The 12,580-nt window shown below is 39.6% G+C and overlaps 1 protein-coding gene and 1 pseudogene across 1 annotated transcript in view; one reads left to right on the top strand and one right to left on the bottom strand.

Moving 5' to 3' along the window:
• The window catches only part of Ccdc6 (coiled-coil domain containing 6), a 109,204-nt gene that overhangs the window by 24,536 nt on the left and 72,088 nt on the right, over positions 1 to 12,580 (bottom strand). The window lies entirely within an intron of this gene.
• LOC114089355 (splicing factor 45 pseudogene) lies at positions 7,528 to 10,507 on the top strand (annotated as a pseudogene).

The following is a 12,580-nucleotide window of genomic DNA, read 5'->3' as shown; positions in this document are numbered from 1 at the left end:
CTAATAGGGTTGGAAATAGTTCTACATACTGGCTGATGTAGATGAATATATACTAAGACAAAAAAAATAGCATGAAAAAGATAACACCAACTTCACTAGACTGGTTACTCTGAGATTTGGGGGGAAGAAGGAGAATTTGATTTGGGGGAGAGTATGTATTTGGGGAGGGAATCCCAAACTATTTCATTTCATGAGATAATGTAAACATGGGAAAAATTCATTTATTAGTCAATATTGAACAATATACAATAATTACTGAGAATAATGCCAGATACTGGATAAAAGGGATACAGCAATGAACCAAGGCTTCAGAAATTTCTACCCTCATGGAAGTTCATTTTAGTGCAGACCAAGACAGTAAACGAAATAAGGATATATATGTGAAAGAGATCAGAAGACAAAGAACTAGTAAAATAGTTGTAGAAATGACCGACCATTTGAATAACTTATTTTCTATAACTTTAGCAGCAACCAAGGCATCACAAAGGACTCCTGTAGTGACATTTCTCTCTCTCAAAAACACTATAGATTGAGGTGGTTATGATCACAGATCTTGAGTACAACGTCTGGTTTCAAATTCACAAATTCCACTTCCATCAACTACTAGTTAGAAAGACTCTAGGAAAATCACTATACACAATTTCCTCATTTACAAAATAGAGGATAAAAAATAATGTCTAGCTCATTAAGTTATTGTGAGCCTCTAAGTAAGTTAACTCCTGCAAATCATTACTGATTAGCACATAGAAAGTGCTCAATGGTTGTTGGCAGTGGTAATTGCTGTCTCTGATTAGCTATTCTCTGTCCCACTGTTCTAGAACACAAGCTCCACGAAGCCTCCATGCTTGCCTGCTTTGTTAACTGATGTACTCTCGGTGTCTAGAACATCTGGCCATTTACAGACCATCAACAGATACTGGAAGGTTCTTGAACAAGGGAATGAGCCCAGATCACATAGATTGAAATCAAAGCTTCAAAATATTGTTTGCATGGTGGAATGTGACTTTGGAAAATAGTTCAAGGGCAAGAAGTGGAGAAGAGGCAGAGAGTCAGCATAAGTTTAAAAAAAAAAAAAAATGCACCATCAACGTGGGAGCCAGCTAACTTGCAAACATCCCCCAGATACTGAACAGATCCCACCTCCAGCAAAGAGGAGGAACCCTTGGATACCTCAACAGAACTCCCATTCACCTTGGTCAATCCCTGAGCTGATCAATTTTGGGCCCAGTTCAATCTATAATCATTTCTTTAAAGAAACACAATTTCAAGGAACTTACATAACCTCTGATGGCCCTGTGTTAAACTAAAAGTGAAAAGCAAGCATTACAAGAGGCCTCAGCTTGGGCCCTGATCAATTGAGTCAGCGGAGCATGGACGAAGACCTATGAAACCATGAGGTAAAATAAACTTTTCCTGCTGTAAGTTGTGAATAAGAGGAAATTCAAGAAGGCCTCATTTTATAGAATGAAATGTGTAAATGTAAGCCCAATTATTTCTCAAGTAGTCATGTAAATGCTAATCAGTAACCATGAAAAGCAAACTCTAGAAAAAGGTATCTTTATCCATGTAAAACTTATGAGTCACTTACAAATCACGACCCATGAGTATCCCACTTACCTGCCCTGAACCTCAGCATCTTCACCTATGAAATGAGAAACCAGGCATAAGAGAACTCTGAGTTCCCTTTCTGGTTTACCCATCATATATTCTCTACACAATCTCAAGAGGCAGTTGTTCATGCTGAGCTAGTTTAGTCACAGACTCTATAAGCAGAAGTAGCAAAAGAGAACACCTAAATCCACCCTCTTATTTTAGAGATAAGGAACCCATAAGCGTGCAAGATGGCGTGACTGAGGCAAAGTGATACAAATGTAGGACTGGAGAGTGGTCAAAATAGCAGTCAACATTGCTGGGCACACCCAAGCAGTAAGTACAGTCCTCTTCAAATTCCTCCAAGGGGAAAGAATTGGATTTGCAGTAAATTACACAGTGGCCTGAAAGCTGTTATGATTTGGATAGGAGTGTTCCCCCGAAAAAACTCATGTTAGACAATGCAGGGATGTTCAGAGGTAAATGACTGGATTTTGAGAGCTCTAACCTAACAAGTGAATTGATATATTTGATGGATTAATAATTTGAAAGGACTACTGGTTACTGCAGGAGGGTAGAACACTGAACGTGTGCCCATGAGGATTACATCTTGTTCCTGCTGGCTCCTCCCTTACTCTCTCTCTCCGCTTCTTAGCCACCAGAGCCAAGTAGTTTTCCTCAGCCATGCCCTTTCACCATGATGTTCTGCCTCAGCGTGGGCCCTGATCAATGGAATCAGCTGACCGTGGACTGAGACCTATGAAACCATAAGATGAAATGAACTTTTCCTGCTGTAAGTTGTTCTTGTTAGGTATTTTGGTCACACCAACAAAAAGCCCATCTCTTTTGTCAACAGTCCTTGGAAGTAGCAGATTTGGTGATAGTTAATGGAGAAGAAATAAGGACAGCTAAGGGAATTCAAGAAAGAATACTCAAAAACAGGTGATAAAAGGAAAAATACAAGCTGGAAAAACACGTGAATCTTAGGTATTTCTTGGGACCTACTGGTTAAGTTCCCAGCTATCAGTCTACTAACCACCCCAGACAATCAGGGTTACTTGGGTGTGAAATCTGGGTCTGCTGATCCCAATTTGCTCTACAATTTATTTCCATGAAGTATACAACCCAGAAGGCCCCACCGTGGCAGTTTCCATTCTCCGGTATTTCATACTCTGAACTGCCGTAGGAGTCTGTATTATCTTTAGCCTTACAAAGATCGGGGACCCTTGTTTTCTCAGCTTTAAGAATCTCAACTTGTCAGCAATGCTGAGGATCTATCATTGGCACTAAAGGCAGAGAAATGAAAGGAAATCATATTGAGCCCCATATTCAATCATATTGAATAACTTCCCCCTTAAGTTCTTTATCAGGCACAACTCCTGCCCACCTAATTCCACATCGTATAGAATTACAGCCAAGTATACACATCAATTCTGCCAATTCAGAGTGGGAGACTTTCAGAGCTTATATTGTCCTGGACATTGTACAATCTTCAGGACAAGAAGTCAGAAACTCTTCCCTGAGATGGAAACATCTACCCCGTGATGCAATGCTTTTAATATTGTTATCCATCTGGAATAATCTTTCCAAGCTTGTTGTTCTCTTTTTATTTTAAATTAGATATTCATATATTAAGCATCAGCTCATCCATAGTCAAATATCTAATCCTCAGGTTGATGGCTCCCTTCCTGACTGTGATTATTATGCAGGTACCCAACACCAGTGGATAAGGCTGACTTGTGGAATATTCATTTAAAAGGCCAATTTGTAATGAAGTCAGTTCAAAGGACTGCCAAATTCTTTACTCAGTTCAGTAGCTCCACTTCTCATTGCAGGTTAGTTAACATCAGCCAAGCATTCTTGTTATGTTCCTAATTATCCTCACAATGTTCTTCAATGGATGTGGCTCTGCTGAATTCATAGCCTGTCCTCCCTACATCATCTCAGCGGGCAGGTGCTGATTACCCCTGAGAAGCAGGAAGGTAGGGGCAGCCAAGGGATGGCACCCAAGGTTACCAAGCTTCTTCCTCACTGGTTTTTCCTAAAGAAAACTCTGACTCTGGGGTGGGAATAGGGAAAAGGATGCTTGACAAAAGCTTGATGAGAACTCTAGCCTCAGTATTGTGCTCTGCCACAGAATGTGAAAGGTTTCCGTGCAATTGTTCAATGTACTTTGAGGGATTTGGTCTGACTACCACTTTATCATCATTACCATGGGAAAATATAGTCGGAACTTCCAACATCTAACTCATTTATTTATTTAGGTACTAGAGATTTAACCAAGGGGCACTTTACCACGGAGCCACATTCCCAGTACTTTTTCATGGTTTTTACCTTGAGACATGGTCTTGCTAAGTTGCTGAAGCTAATCTTGAAGTTGTGATCCTCCTTCCTCAGCTTACAGGGTTGCTAGGATTAGAGTCATGCACTCACTGGGCTTGATTAGAAATGAATTTTTAAGTAGAACCACATTTAATTATTCAGATTGATAATCGTTTCTGAACTTACTTCCTCACTTTGACATGCTAATACACAATTCTGGAATAAATTTTGGAAAGTAGTCCATTACAATCAAGACATTTACTTATGTAGGCATAATGAAGAAAAGGAATAAAGGACATCACACAAACAGAACAGATAATACAGTTACAGCATATGATTAAAAAAAAAAAAACATTTAAAATGATAAAAGGAGTATACTTAATGTTTATAAAAAATAAACACAATACTCTAAGACCTACATTGACCAGACTCCTAGTTGAACAGATTTTTTGTTGTTGTTGTTAATGAGAAAGAGGCAAATGAAAACAAGTGGGAGATGAGAATTAACAATTCCCCCAAAACCTTCCAAGATGTCATTTCTGAAGGCCATTAACAGCTCAGCCCAATCTCCTATCACTTTATTATGTAGTACAATTCATGTTAAATTATTAAAAATGCTAAATGGGAGGTACACTAGAATCACCTGGGAAGATGAAAGTTTAATATTCAGAAAATGACTAAATCAGAATCAGAAACATAAGCATTTTTTTTTCTGCTACAAGAGTAGACATGACAAAGGGTCTTGCCTCATTCCATTTTACTTTCCCATACACCTCAGTTAACCCAAGGTGTACATATACATTGGAAAGCAGTAACTAACAGGACTTTTAAGGAGACTATTAAAATATATCCATGCTGGGAGTGAAAGAGGAAGTACTAGAAATTAGAATGGAGCGAACTATGTTACATATATATGCATTATGAATATATAAAAAATGGACCGCACTACTCTATAAAACATATATAATACATGTAATACATTTTATAAAAATAAAATATATCAGATGCAACTGACACAAAAATAGCTAAGAACAATGAACAGTGGTCCTTGCTCCATAGCAAACCTTTCACAAATTAAAGCAATAGGAAAAGAAACTTAAGCGCAGTCTATGTCAGCTTTTGCTTAGGTAACTGGTGGAATTTTTCTCAGTCCTGGCAACTCTCCTCCTAGGCTGGAAGACATCTGACCCTTGCCTTCTGAAAAATATTCTTAAAAAAGAAAAGAAAAAAGCAGCCAATTTGTGTTACAGATGATTTAAGACAGGTGTTCATAGATCACAGAAACCCTCAAGGTACTTATTTGATTAATCAAGCTGCAACTGTCTTCAGAATCCAAAACATGTTCTAGGACATCCCCATGACTCATACAATGCTGAGGACAGAAAGAGCCAAGGAAGTCTGCTAGTGAAAAGCAAGAAAAAGAAAGAATGATGGTCACTTTTAAGTCTAGGTTACAATCACCACCAAAAATAAATTTATCTATATACATCAGAATATAATAATAAAGCCAAAAAAAATCAGAAAGCAAAATATATATGGTTGTCCTTTGTGTAAAAGCAATAATGTTGATATTTTATCTGCCTATCTTTTTCCTACCCCGCCCAATTTTTTTAATGAACAGCTACTATTTTTAATAGAAAAAAATTAAAAGACATCTTAAAAAATCTGTTTCCTTATATAAGTAGTAGTATACCCAGTAATAGTAATTCATTAATAGAGTATTAAATTATACATATTATATATCAAAGGAGCCAAGTGGCTCTTAGAAAGATAAATACAGTGAAGTTTCAACTTCCTGGAAAAGAGAATTTTCTAGAAGCTCAAAATGAGCCATTATTACACCATACATCCTTTTTTTTTCCCTCCAAAGATTGGGAGCCAAGCATGATGGAACACACCTGTAATCACAGCAATTTGAAAGGCTGAGGAAGAAGAATCCTAAGTTTAAGGTGAAACTCAGAAACTTATGGAGACCCTGTCACAAAATAAATGAATAAAAAGGTCTGGGGATGTAGCTTAGGAGTAAAACTCAGCTGGTTGAATCCCCAGTACCCAAAAATTTTTTTAAAGGGGGGTGGAATTTTATTCTTTAAATTATAAGATTTGTTCTCTGAAACTAACAACATCATGACATAAAAATATTTTATTAGTATATGTAAAAATGATCCTATTTTATAATTGACCATCTCAGTAAATCTTGCTTCTGTTCAGTGATGCTGAGAGATGAATATTTATTTATTTAGGTACTGGAGACTTAACCAAGGGGCACTTTATCACTGAGCCACATTCCCAGTACTTTTTCATGGTTTTTACTTCAAGACATGGTCTTGCTAAGTTGCTGAGGCTGCCTTGAACTTGTGATCCTCCTGCCTCAGCTTATCAAGTTTGCTAGGATTAGAGTCATATACACACTGGGCTTGATTAGAAATGAATTTTTTAAGTAGACCCACACTTAATTATTCAGATTGATATGGTTTCTGGACTTATTTCCTCACTTTGACATACTAATGCACCAATTTACATACTGGGTTCATAATCTGGGGGGATTTTCAAGCAAACAACATTGATGGAAAGCAGGTTTCAAGGTATTGGATGTATGAGACTGTATGAAAGAGAGTGTGGGGTGGTTTTTTGTTGGTGTCTGTTTGGGGGGTTTTTGTTTGTTTGTTTGTTTGGGGCAATATATGGAGCCCAATGGAGAAATCCTTGAGAAATAAGTCATATGTGTAACTGTCACAGGCACACTATTCCATCAGTCCATTATCTAAAACAAGATTCAAGAAAATAACCTTAGGGAAACGTCTTGCAGACCTGGCAGGAGGCCAGTGCATCTCCATGTGTGTGTGAGAGAGAGGGTGTTAGGAGATGAGGGTGGAAGGAGATGCACCTTTATCCAAAATGGAGGGTTCCTTGATTAAAAAATAATTTCTTTCCTGTCTTTACTATAGTCATCAAACTTTCTCACATGAAGATATCTGAGTTTACTTAGTCACTCTCCTAAGGAGAATGCCTTTTCTAAGCCATCAACCAAATTCCATTCTGATTATAAGGAAACAGTTTTTGTGCATTTCAAAATAACAAGCAACTAGAAAATCTCACTACAGTATATTTGTATTTTATTGCTCTTACTGCAGCACATCCATGTCCTTCAATTTAACAGGCAAGGTCTCCCTCCCCAGTGCATGACCAGAAAATGCACACTCTTGGATGGGTGCTGCCTCTTCTTTTACACACAGGATATTTTAAGTATTATTCCTCTCATCGTGTAATATATCTGTGCAAACTGACCGATATGGCAAATGTTACCCAGTGCTTCAAAATAAAGTCTGATGAAATGGAATACAATGAGTTTTTGTACTTAAGAAAGAGGGAAATTGCTGTTTTAGATATGAGGTGTACCCCAGAAGCTCATGTGTGAGACAATGTAAGAATATTCGTAAGTGAAATGATTAGATTTTGCAGTGTGGCCTGATCAGTGCACTAATACACTGATATGGATACTGGGTGCTAACTGTGGGTGGGAAGGTGTAGCTGGAGATAGGTCACTGGAGGTGTGCCTTTGCAGTTTACTTTTTGTCCTTGGTGAACAGAGGGCTCTCTCTGCTTTCTGATACCATGTCCTCCACCATACCTTCTGTCACGTTGTCCTGCCTCACCTGCAGCCCAGAGGTATGGAGTCAGCCATCTATGGACTGAGACGGCTGAAGCCAGTAACCAAAATAAACTTTGCTTTCTCTATATTGTTCCTGTCAGGTCTTTTGGTCCCAGTGACAAAAAAGCTAATGAAAAGAAAATGCATTTGGCCAAGTGGAGGGTGGGTGGGTATTCCTCTTTCATATATCCTGCAGAGAGACTTATCTGTGTCCTCTGACAGAGCTCACAGGCCAGGAGCTCAGCCTCTCAGCAGGCTTCTTGACATCCCAGCAGGTCCAGGATGGCAAACAAATCACATCAACTGAACGCAGCCTGCTCAAGTTTGTGGGGTAGGGGAGAGAGGGAGAAGCAGGAGTATTAAACCTAGTTAGCCTATTTCCAAGAACAAAAAAAGCCTGCGTATTTTGCCACTATGACCTGAGGTTTGTTTCCCACTTCCCCTGAATAGGTGGGATTCTTGTACCCAAGCTTCTGAAGTGACTGAAACATCCTCCAGGATTTGCTATGATCCAATTCTCACCCAGCCAACTTCAGGGTTTACTGTGGTAACATCTACCTGTGCTCTCTGTGCTTATCTACAGGAGCAAACATAGGTTCTGATGTTTCATCAAAAAACAGAAAGCAGGGCAGCAAATGATACATAACTATTGTTAAAAAATGAGGGGATTCATTCCCCAGTATGGGAGGAGTGGGATGGAACAGAGGGAAAAAGAAGAAGGTAAAGATGAAGAAGGAAAAAAAAAAAAAAACAATAGTTGTTTGAGGGAACTGCCATCTAGGCAATGTTTTTGTAATTTTGTACTTCTTTTTGTACTTGTTTTTCAAATTTTCTGGAAAGAGTAAAGAATTGCTTTTACTATGCAAACATTTAATTTCATGAAAGATCCTAAGACTTCCATAATCTGAGACTAGCATTTGAAATCAAACTTCAAAGTATGCATGGCAGTCACTAAATTTTATATCCATATTGCAAGTGTATCCTCAAGGATACACTTGCTTTCAAATGGTACACAGAAACCAGCACTATTACAACAGATTCTTCCCACTTCCAGAATTTTCAAGAAATACCTTGTTTCCCAACAATAAAAAGATCAGGCAAGGATGAAAACCTGAATGTGAACCTGAAGATACTCAATTCACTGCTGCATAAGTCACAATGACACAATTATCTGTGAAACTCACTGGTTTCCATATCTACTAAAATCAGCATAAGACCTTCATGGCAACTGCAGCCATGACAATTAGGTTTGCATTTTGAATCAGTTACCTTCTAGACAACAAGACAGAAAGGCACCTAGTAACCTTAACACCATCATTACCATTTTTAACACCTGAAGAGTCGCTGTTCTAAGAGTTTGAAACTAATACTTTTCTTTCTGATAGAACTTAGACTAAATATTCCCCTGCAACTGGGCAAAGGGGAGGGAAGTTAGGGAAGAAACAGGGGGGACAGGAAAGATGGTGGAATAAGATGGATATCAGTATCCTAGGTATTTGTATGACTGCACATATGATGTGATGCTTGCTACATCATGTACAACCAGAGAAATGTAAAGTTATACTGTAACTGTGTACAATGGATCAAAATGCATTCTGCTGTTATAGATACCTAATTAAAATAAATAAATTAATTTTTAAAAATGCACAAAGCTGTGGGCTCCTGCTGTCTGCAGGTTTCTGTAGAATGTGGCTGAGCTCCACCTGCTACTGCCATGACCCATGGACAGAGTCAGCCAGATAGACTGGCAATAGGCTAAAAAGATAACCGTGTATGATGACCTGGGAGTGGAGATCAGCAACTCAAAAAACAGAAGGCTGGTCCCAAAGCTTCCAACTTCCACAGTCTCAGCTTCAGATAAAGAAGGCAGCTCACTCAAGTAAAGAGGCAAAGGACAAAACAAAGTATAGCCCTTTCCCCAGTCACCGGCCTAAAGTAAAGAGGCTCCTCAGACAACTGGCAAACTGTGTTACCATCACACATAACAGCTGGCCTGCAGGACACTGTTACCAGTGGGTTTTCTGCAAAGTTGTGACTCCCTTAGCTGATGAATATGATCCTGTGTTTCCTAATGATTATGAGAAAGGAGTGAAGTGCCAAAGGGAAGATCAAAAGAAGCAGTGGGACTAGAAAGACATGGGAAACAGAAGACTTAGAGAAAAGAGGTGTAGAGACAGGAAGCCAGTGAGTTCTCAAGGCAAACAGACCCAGATTGTGATGAGGATCAAGATTACTAGGTAGGAGGAAAGGAAGTGTAGGAGGAGCTGCCATCGGCTCACCCACTTCTCTTGTAGAGGAAGACAAAGAGTTATCCCAGGATTTTCCTTAAGGAGAGGACTCAAGTCCTCGATCACAGTCTTCCAAAGCTGCTACTCCTTCGCAAGTGTATGATGAACGAACGGGGTAGACCAAGGTCTCCAATCAGGCCTGGCAACTCCTTCTTTGCTAACATGGGTGGCACAGTAGCACATAAGATCGTGAAGAGCTATGGCATTGGGAAGGCCAGGGTCTAGAAAGCACTAGCAGAAGCTGAGCACCACACTGCTGCTGGAGAATACCAGCAAGCAAGATGGCAAGGTCATTGTGGGTGATGCCACAGAGAAGAATGCATCCAAGGCATCAGATTCAAATCCATTAACTGAAATACTCAAGTGTCCTACTAAAGTGGTCCTACTGAGGAACATGGTTGGTATACAAAAGAGGCAGATGAATACTTGGAAGTTGAAAACAAGGAAGAAATGTTTAAAAATATGCCAACATTGGAAAAATGTGTGATAGCGGAAATTCCTGGTGCCCCTGATGATGAAGCAGTTATGAATATTTTTAGAATTTGAGAGAATCAAATCACCAATTAAAGCTGAACAGGAGGTATTTTGGTGGAAGGGCAGTAAAAGCATGGCTTACAATTTAAATAAATTCAGGGTCTTGGATTTGGCAGAATGAGTTTGATTTTAATAACTAGAGTCATCTCTAATGATCTTTAAATGAGCTCAGACAGAGCAGAGAAAAAAAAAGGCAATGGCCCCATGGCTATTGGTAACTGAGACTTGTGGAAAGACTCCCAAGATGTGTTATTTCTTTTTCATTTTGTGGATTTTAATATAACATAAAATACTTTTTTTTTTTTTAAAAAGTGAACAAAAATTAAATCTTTTCCCAAGGATCACATTCATCATTCTAAATCCCAGCCCCTATGATTCACTGCAGTTACAGATGGCAAAGGCACTAGGAAGAGCGGGTGTCACTCTGCATTATCCCTGGAACCTGGAGTCTCATTGGCAACTCTAAATCACCTGACGCTGTGTAGTGTAACAGCACTGGGCACCATTAGCATTATGGCCTGGATGGGCCCTGGGACAGCTACATGGCTGCCTCCTGCAGACTCACTCTAAAGACAAGCTGATGCCCTCAAGCTCATACAGCCACTTTCGCACCCCAGCTCTCTCCATGCTCCTTAATGAAGAGGAAAGACTTGGCTTCATATGTTCACAAACTCTGTATTTTTAGGCGATACTTGCAGCCATGTTTTCTGCCTATCTCCCCTCCTAGTTCTCTCTCCTCACACATCTCTGCTTCCTTGAAACAAGGCTGTCCTGGACCTCCCTGGCCAGCATGTGCCCTTTTTTCTGCATCAATGTCAGTGCAGCTTCTAATCTTCTGCACCGGACGGAGGGCTGCTTCCCCCACCACAGTACTTTGTCCAGTGCTGCTTCATCACTAGCCACAGAATATTAGTGTGCCAACCCTGGACCAGGCTCCTTGAGGCCAGGGATCTTTTGCCATCTTTCTTAGGAACACAAAACCAGCACTTAATAAAAGTGTCGTATGTGTCATGTGATCACATCAACTGGATAGTGGCCAAAAATGAAAGCCAAAGGGGCTGGGTAACAAATGATATACGACCATCAACAGATTCATAAACTGAAGAGATGAGTGACCAGACTGAAGAAAGTTGTGAGGCATCTGAGGCTAAAATATATATACAGGTGCATCTTCCTGGGAAATGAGTAGGACAAACACACTATAGGAAATAGATGATGGCTTTCATTATTAATGACAGCAGCTACAATTTCTGGAGAACTTACTAGATATGAGTCACCAGGAATATGATAGACAGGTCAACAGTGTCCCTGTTCTCCTTTACCTTAATAGGGAATGAAGGGGAAGAAACAATCGAGCAGCATGTGAATGTTACAAGAGGACTGAATGATGCAGAAAGACAGTACAGCACAGACACCAGCTGCCAGCATGAGGGGTCAGTAAGGCTTGGATAGGGATGGGAGCAAGTGCTCTAAGCAGAGGAAACAGGTCTGTGAACATCTAGAGGCAGCAAAGCATTTTGTACAGCAGAGCATGTTTTTCAAACTGCAGGTCAAAACTCATTACTGGATTGTGATATTGGTTTAGTCTTTTACATTAAAATAATAATAAGAAGAAAAGAAACAGGATTGAAGAGAAAATCGATGCAAAGCACAGGGTATCATCTTATGAAACTGTGTGTATCTTATGTATATCCTGTTACATAATCATCAGCACACAAGGTTACCATGTGAATTTCTTTCTTGCTGTGCTGTCTGCATTTGAACAATCCTCCCTCAGAGGGAATGAAAGAACTTCAGTATACACAGACATGAGAGAGGAGTGTGGAAGATTAATCCTCTCCCCAAACATAGGGATTAGACATTATGATAGCTTCACAAAAAGGTCAAATTGCATGCCTGGGGTCACAAAGCTTATTACAGATGGAAGGGAGACTTGAGCCCAGTGAAGTTTCCTTAAAGATGTAGACATTATAAATGGATATTAATGAAATGAAATTACCCTACCACTCCTAAAGTCAACCTTTATATGTGAGTGTTAGTGCTTTGGGAGGGGTGAGACAACTTAGGAGAACAGAACTCCAAATTCCAAGAAAAACTGACAGCCACACTGAGTCACTTACAGGAAGGAAAGTGGAAAGGCATCTGGTACATGGTAGGGAATCCCACTTATCATGAAAGTATTCACTGAATAGCA

The sequence above is a fragment of the Marmota flaviventris genome, chromosome 4 (genome assembly GCF_047511675.1).
Source record: "Marmota flaviventris isolate mMarFla1 chromosome 4, mMarFla1.hap1, whole genome shotgun sequence".
NCBI lineage: Eukaryota > Metazoa > Chordata > Mammalia > Rodentia > Sciuridae > Marmota > Marmota flaviventris.
Note: the sequence above shows the minus strand (reverse complement) of the source record. Positions and strands in the feature narration are given on the sequence as shown.